A 7,046-nucleotide genomic window follows, 5' to 3' on the forward strand; every position below is an offset into this window, starting at 1 on the left:
CCGGGGCGGGGCTGCGCGGGCCCCCGCGGGGAACAGGAGGGGGCCGCGCCCTAGGGAGGCCCTGCGACCAGGCTGGGCGAGCTCGGGTGCTCTGCACGGTCCCGGGATGCTTTAGGAGGTAGAAGGAAAATTCAGACCAAAGCCCGAATGATCCAGCGGGAGAGACCACCTGCAGCAACTCCCTCCTCCTGCACGCGGTGAAACTGCGACTCTCAGGGAGCCGGGAGCCGGTGACTTAGCCAAGTTATTTATAGGGTTCAGTGACGGAGGACGCAGAGCTGGGGTTTCCTGGCCTGAGGGCGCTCCTCTTTCCTCGCTTCAGCTTTGGACTGAAGCAGAGAGATACTGCAAAACGTGCATGTGCCCTAGTTTGGTTGTGCGATGTGTTAAGCCGGTCACACTTTTTACGTGTTTAATCCTCAGGCTAGGTGTTATTAATATCATTCTCATTCATAGATGAGAAAACTAGGAGACTAACTAATTTGCTCTAAGTGGCTGAACTGTAAGTGGTGGAGCTGAGATTTGAACCCATTTTGGCTTCAAAATCCATGCTTTTTGGGTTGTGGAGCCTCAAATCCAGGCCAAATCTTCTCAGCTGTGGAGTAAGTGGGTATTGCAAGATAGCCAGAATGTCAGGGCTGTTTGCAGAGGGGCAAACCAGTATGTCTCAGTAGATCTTTTGGAAACAGAGAGACGGCCCCATGGAATAAAGGGGCAGAAGGACCGGGTACCCTTTGAAGAAAAAAACCTCAATGTGCAGGGGAGGAAATACATATGGATATTTAAACCACTCCCTGCCCCCACACAAAACTGCTTAATTTTCTAACAGGAAACTATAAACTCATGTTCATATTTTATTTATTAACAAAAAGTAAGGCCAGCTTCATGGTGTTACTGAATGCAAGCTCGTGTGCCCAATGCACAGTGAAGCCTAACAAACTGAAAAGTCGGAGTTTGGGGCAGAGAAAGATTTACTCTAGGGCTCTGCAAGGAGACAGGTGGCTCATGTCTCAAAACCCCCAAACTCCTTGCAGGGTTTCAGCAAAGCACTTTAAAAAATCATTTGATTTATTTATTTACGGCTGTGCATTGCTGTGAGGGCTTTTCTCTAGTTGTGAGTAGGGGCTACTCTAGTTGCAGTGCATGGAACACAGGCTCTCGGGCACGCAGGCTTCAATAGTTGCTGCATGAGGGCTCAACAGTTTTGCTTCCCGGGCTCTAGAGCACAGGCTCAGTAGTTGTGGCACATGGGTTTAGTTGTTCCATGGCATGTGGGATCCTCCCGGATCGGGGATCAAACCTGTGTCTCCTGCAGTGGCAGGCAGATTCTTTACCACTGAGCCACCAGGGAGGCCCTCAGCAAAGCACTTTTACTGGCAGCCTGAGGGAGGGGCATGGTTAGTTGTAAAATTTTTGTTGTAAGAATTCTCTATTCTTGTAGCAGTCCACATGTTCACAATGTTCACGTAAACCTTCAACAAGGCAAATGTTATTCTCTATTCTGCAACTTCTTATCGCTATATGGATGGACTCTTAGAGGTCAGAGCCTCGAGAATAGTCTCTCCTGTATATTTCAGCCTATAGGCAACATTCTTTTACAAAAGGCGCAGGGCCACCAGGACTAAGCTCCTGGGCAACAGAACACAAAGATTAAAGTGAAAAGGAACAGATCTAATATGGAGTCAGATGTTTTCTTCCCTATTACAGTGGGTATACGGTCTGTGCAGTCACACAAGGGCCCTGCACTTGCGTTAATGCTCTTCTGTCACTATCTTGAAATTCTTGATACTTTTTGAGCAAGAGGACTTGTATTTGCATTTTGCACTGGATCCTGTGAATAATGTATTTGGTCCTGTGTGTCTGCCATAGCTTATGTCCCTTGGAAAAAACAAACTTATTATTCTTTTCATCCTGGGCATCACTTGAAAGCTTCTGTTCTAAGTGACAGCCTCTTACCTGGCACTTGGCTCTGAAAGCTCTAAATACCCCAATGACCCTTAACCTTTTATATGACCAGGTCATATCAGCTGACCTGAATGACTTTAGCTTTCTCCTCCTCATAACACAACTCTTGTTTGCTCAATAGAGACAAAATTCTAATAGTGAAAATCACAACAGAACAGTACACAATGGCAGGAGCTGCAGAATCAACACATCTTTATCTAGCATCTATTTTGTGCCAGACCTTGTGCTAGAAACTGATGATAGAGCAGAGAGAAAACAGATGAAGATTGTACTCCTAGAATGTAGAACAATTGAATCTCACACACATGCATACACCCACACAGACACATTTTTCATGAACTGTGATAAAGAACAGGACAGGACTCTAGTGTGTACAAGTGCAAGGTCTGACCTAGTGTGGGACCAGAGAGGGCTTTCCTGAGAACGTAAAGCCCTCAGGTTCAAGGAAAATTCCAATCTTGTTGGGCAAGCACACTGTGGCTTACAACAAGGCATTTTTCATCTTTAGATTTTTTTTTTTTAAAGAATTGAAGAGCAGCTATAAAATGTCATCCTTCATTTTATAAATGCTTACCTTTGATTAACACTAGTAATTCTCCAATAGCTTAAGTTTAAATGTGGTCCCCTTGAGGGAAATGTTAAAGGAGCTAGTACATCCTTCCTCCTCACTGTACCCCCATCCTGGTAACAGAAATCTTTGGTCTGATAAATAATAGCTGTCTTTCCTAGAAGACTGTAGAATTACCCATAGCTGCTAAAACTAATCAAGCCTTTCCTCATGTATCGCTTTCACACAAATCCTTTTCCATCTCACGTTTTGTTATTTAGCTAACTCCTTTTGTTCTTCAAAACACATCCCCAAACCTTTATTCTTCTAAGTCTCCTTCCTTGACTCTTTTTTTCTGATTTAGGTTTCCAAACCAATGCCATCTTCTCACGGCATCCTTCCCTGAATAATCAATGGCAAAGTTGCCTGTCCTCCTACTGGGCTCTGAGCTCCATTGGGGCAGGACCACGCTGTGCTCATCTTGTTTCCTCAGCCCTTGGCTGATGGGAAAAGGAGACTGCTCTTGTAGCCCTGGATCTTTAAGATGGCCTAGGCATTTGTTACTCTAAGTGTCCTACACAATCTGAATGGAGAAAGACTGGGATGCTTCTAGAAAACAGTAGGATTTAAGATCAAACAAGCTGCTAGATAGCAAGGATTTTGTCTTCAATGGCTTAAGAGAGGATCTTACACTGAGAGTCACGCTATCAATGAACATGGTGTTCACTGGTTTGGGGAGGTAGGGGGTCTGCACAAAGGCTGTTAGGTCCACAGCTTGTCTCTGGGATCAGGAGTGCAGGTGGCCAGAACACTGCTTTGTCTGAGTCCGTGGGGAGAGGGCTGCTGGCAGAAATAGGATGCCCTGAGGCCTGGGTCATAGGCCACTTCCACTTTGGGACCTAGGCTACTGGGCCTGATTTCAAGTCCTGGAATGATGAGAGGCCTCCTATGTTGTCATGAAAGCCTGCCCTGACCTGGTACTAAGGGGACATTGGTATATTTAGTAGTTATGCCCTAACAGTGGAGAGGACTGATGGTCTTCATGTACTGGAGTCAGTGGGTGGTGATTCCAGAGGATACCTCATGAAGCTGACATCCCTGAGAAGTGGACTTTTTCACGTCTCCATGTGAGTTATCCTTTCAGGACTCCTAGGTATCCTGTGGTGAGACCTCAAAGAAAACTGGATGGAGGTCCTGCATTAGAAACTGGGGTGACATTTCAGCCATGGCTATCAAGATGACCTCATTTCTACCAGAGGTTGGGGAATTCAAGTTGCAGATAATTATCATAAGTCTCGAGCCTGGAGCAGGACCCTGTGATTTTCGTAGCTTCCCTTCATGGTCCATTTCACTCTGGTTACTGGTTGAATATCAAGGGAGTAGAAGTGTGAGGTGTGCAGAAATGCATCTTCACAAACTTGATGCTCCCTCTCCTGGTTCATTTATTAATTCATTAATTTGTAAAGAGAGCAAAGTCCTCCTCATTATTGCATGCAACTGTTTTTTGCAATAACACTGATAAGGAGAAGAGTGTATAATATTATCAACCTTCTCCCATTGCTGTGCTCCAAGTGTGGATAAAGAGACTGGACTTTCATTATATGGACTTTGGCTTCTTCTAGAGCCAGTAAGTAAAAAGATACCATCAAGACTACTTAACTAAAACAGCCAACTTATGAAGGGTACAAAAAAGTACAACAAGGAGGGAATCCCCTGGAGGTCCAGTGGTTAGGATTCTGTGCTTTCACTGCCGAGGGCATGGGTTCAATCCCTGGTTGAGGAACTAAGATCCCACAAGCTGTGCAGTACAGCCAAAGGAAGGAGAATAAGGACAACAAGGTAAAGGGGAAAGGGAAGATCATCAGAATGTCCTGGGAGTGGAGAATGACAGGAGAGCAGGTCTCAACAAAGGAGTGTTTCTCAATGTCTGATATATCTGAGTCATCATGGGTAATGACATATATGACTAGGGCACTGGGTTAGACGATTAGGTTGTTGATAATAACAATGGCTAATGCATATTGGGCTCCTACTATGTTATAGACATTTTCTATATTAGTTCACTTAATCTCTACAAAACCATAGCAAGACAAAGAGAATTAACTTAGATTCCACAGTGAGCTTGGGAACAGGATTTGAACTCAAGATTTGAACTCCTGCTTCTGGGCCAAGTTTGGGCTTTGCTCTGCTGATATCCAAACAACAGTAAACCCAGATCTGGCGGAGAGGCAGCAGGACTGAAAGGGAAGGACCGACACAATTGAAGAGCCGGAGGCCTATTAGAGGACACAGGGAGAGTCCTCAAAAGAATGAAGGATTGCTTACTCCATTCGTTTGTCTTAAGAGTAAATAATAACCACATCTACACTTTGAAAGTGATAGCCAAGAAGTCAAGACAGACTAGGCATTCAGCTTGTGAAGGAGACACTGGGAATCCTAGCACTAAGCCTTATGCTCTGGCTACTTTGTCTGAAAACGTTTGTCTTAAGAGTAAATAATAACCACATCTACACTTTGAAAGTGATAGTCAAGAAGTCAAGACAGACTAGGCATTCAGCGTGTGAAGGAGATACTGGGAATCCCAGCACTAAGCCTTATGCTCTGGCTACTTTGTCTGAAAACCTGCCTTAAAGCCCAGAGAAATCAAAACTTTAATTTTTTATAGCTAACACGACAACAACAGCAGCTCCTACTGTTAATGATAGTCTGCAGCTCTCACAGCAACTCTGGAATGGCCTCTCCTCAGCACCAAAGTGAGTCATTAAATCTGGGGACTCTGATTGTCGGGTGACTAACATCCAGCTTAAGCATCCTCACCCTGTTTTCTCTAAGTACCGATCAATAAGAATAACGGCAATGTGAAGAGGAGATAGTATTTGTCTAGCGCCGTTTGGCTGCATTGGAATTCATCTTCCACTGGAGATGCTTAGAAAAGGGCACAAGGTCCGCGCCTCATGTAGCTGCTTTCTGGTTAAAATCTGCCTCTTTTCTCTAGAGAGAGCATGTGTGGGCTTCTCCTAGTTGGTTATAATCTGTGAGAAGAGGGTGGCTTGAATCTTTATTCTACATCTACTGGAAAGGCCATGCCCTTGAACTCCAAACATCCAGCTCTTCTGCTCACAAGCAAAGAGATCTTAGACAACTAATTTGCTCTCTTTCAGTCTTGGTTTCCTCAAGTCCAAACTGGGATAACAATCCCTATTTCAATGGATTTCTATAAATATTAGAAGATTTATATTTATATATATAAATGCCTGGTCCTGATATTATTAGTCCTATGATTTTGGTCAAATATATTAGCTTTGAGTTAGGTTTTCTATTTATTACAGCCAAACGCATAGACAATATCAAAAGTGAACCTTTTCTGCATTTCCAAAATTATTAATATCTCCTTTATGAAGAGTTTGGATTCAGCAGATACCTAAAGTTTCTTATAGATTTTGCCCCTTTGGTTAGTCATTAGCATTGAGCTCTGGGTATCTATTCTGAGTTCAGGGTCACAGTTTAAAAGTCCTAGAGTCCAGCTCCCTCTGGCCACTTTGCTCCTCAAACATGCCGTCTGTTCCCTTCCCCAGCTTCCCTGCAGCTGAGGAGCCCTCACCATTCCCGGTCACCACCGGGCCTCAGCACCTGCCAGCTGAACACATCCCGTGTCTTTCTCTGACTTGGTGTCCTTTACAATGTATGTTCCATGGGGTCACAGGCTTCACCTCAACTCTTCATCACATGTCTCTGATGTTAAGTGTTCATGTGATAGGTGCTCAGTAAATATTTGTTAAATGAATGAAAGAGAAAATGTCAGTGCTGGAGAGGAACTTGTAGGTCTAACGAAAAGCTATTTTTTAGCAAGAAAAATGGAAGCTCATATAGGTTACATACTTACATACAGTCACCTAATACGTGGCACAGTGAACCACATATTTTTATTGCTCACCAATCCCAATGGTTGTTGCATATTCAGCTTTGGAATATACAACCAAATTACCAGCTACATATGTTTTTTCCTCCAAGTCTTCAAATTTATCATGATATTATGCATGGAATTCCTGAAGATTCATTTCCAAAACAATAGCTTTATCATTAATCAGGCAGTATTCAAAAAGAATAGTGAAGAAAGTAAGAACTTTCCAGAAATCCACAACCTACTGGTAATAATTATTAGCATTTTGGTAAGCCTCCTTTCACGTATTGCTGAAGCCTGGCTTGGAGAATTTTGAGCATTACTTTACTAACATGTGAGATGAGTGCAATTGTGCGGTAGTTTGAGCATTCTTTGGCATTGCCTTTCTTTGGGATTGGAATGAAAACTGACCTTTTCCAGTCCCTGTGGCCACTGCTGAGTTTTCCAAATTTGCTGGCATATTGAGTGCAGCACTTTCACAGCATCATCTTTCAGGATTTGAAAGAGCTCGACTGGAATTCCATCACCTCCACTAGCTTTGTTCATAGTGATGCTTCCTAAGGCCCACTTGACTTCACATTCCAGGATGTCTGGCTCTAGATGAGTGATCATATCATCGTGATTATCTGGGTC

Source organism: Bison bison, unplaced genomic scaffold (genome assembly GCF_000754665.1).
Source record: "Bison bison bison isolate TAMUID 2011002044 unplaced genomic scaffold, Bison_UMD1.0 scf7180017864043, whole genome shotgun sequence".
Lineage (NCBI taxonomy): Eukaryota > Metazoa > Chordata > Mammalia > Artiodactyla > Bovidae > Bison > Bison bison.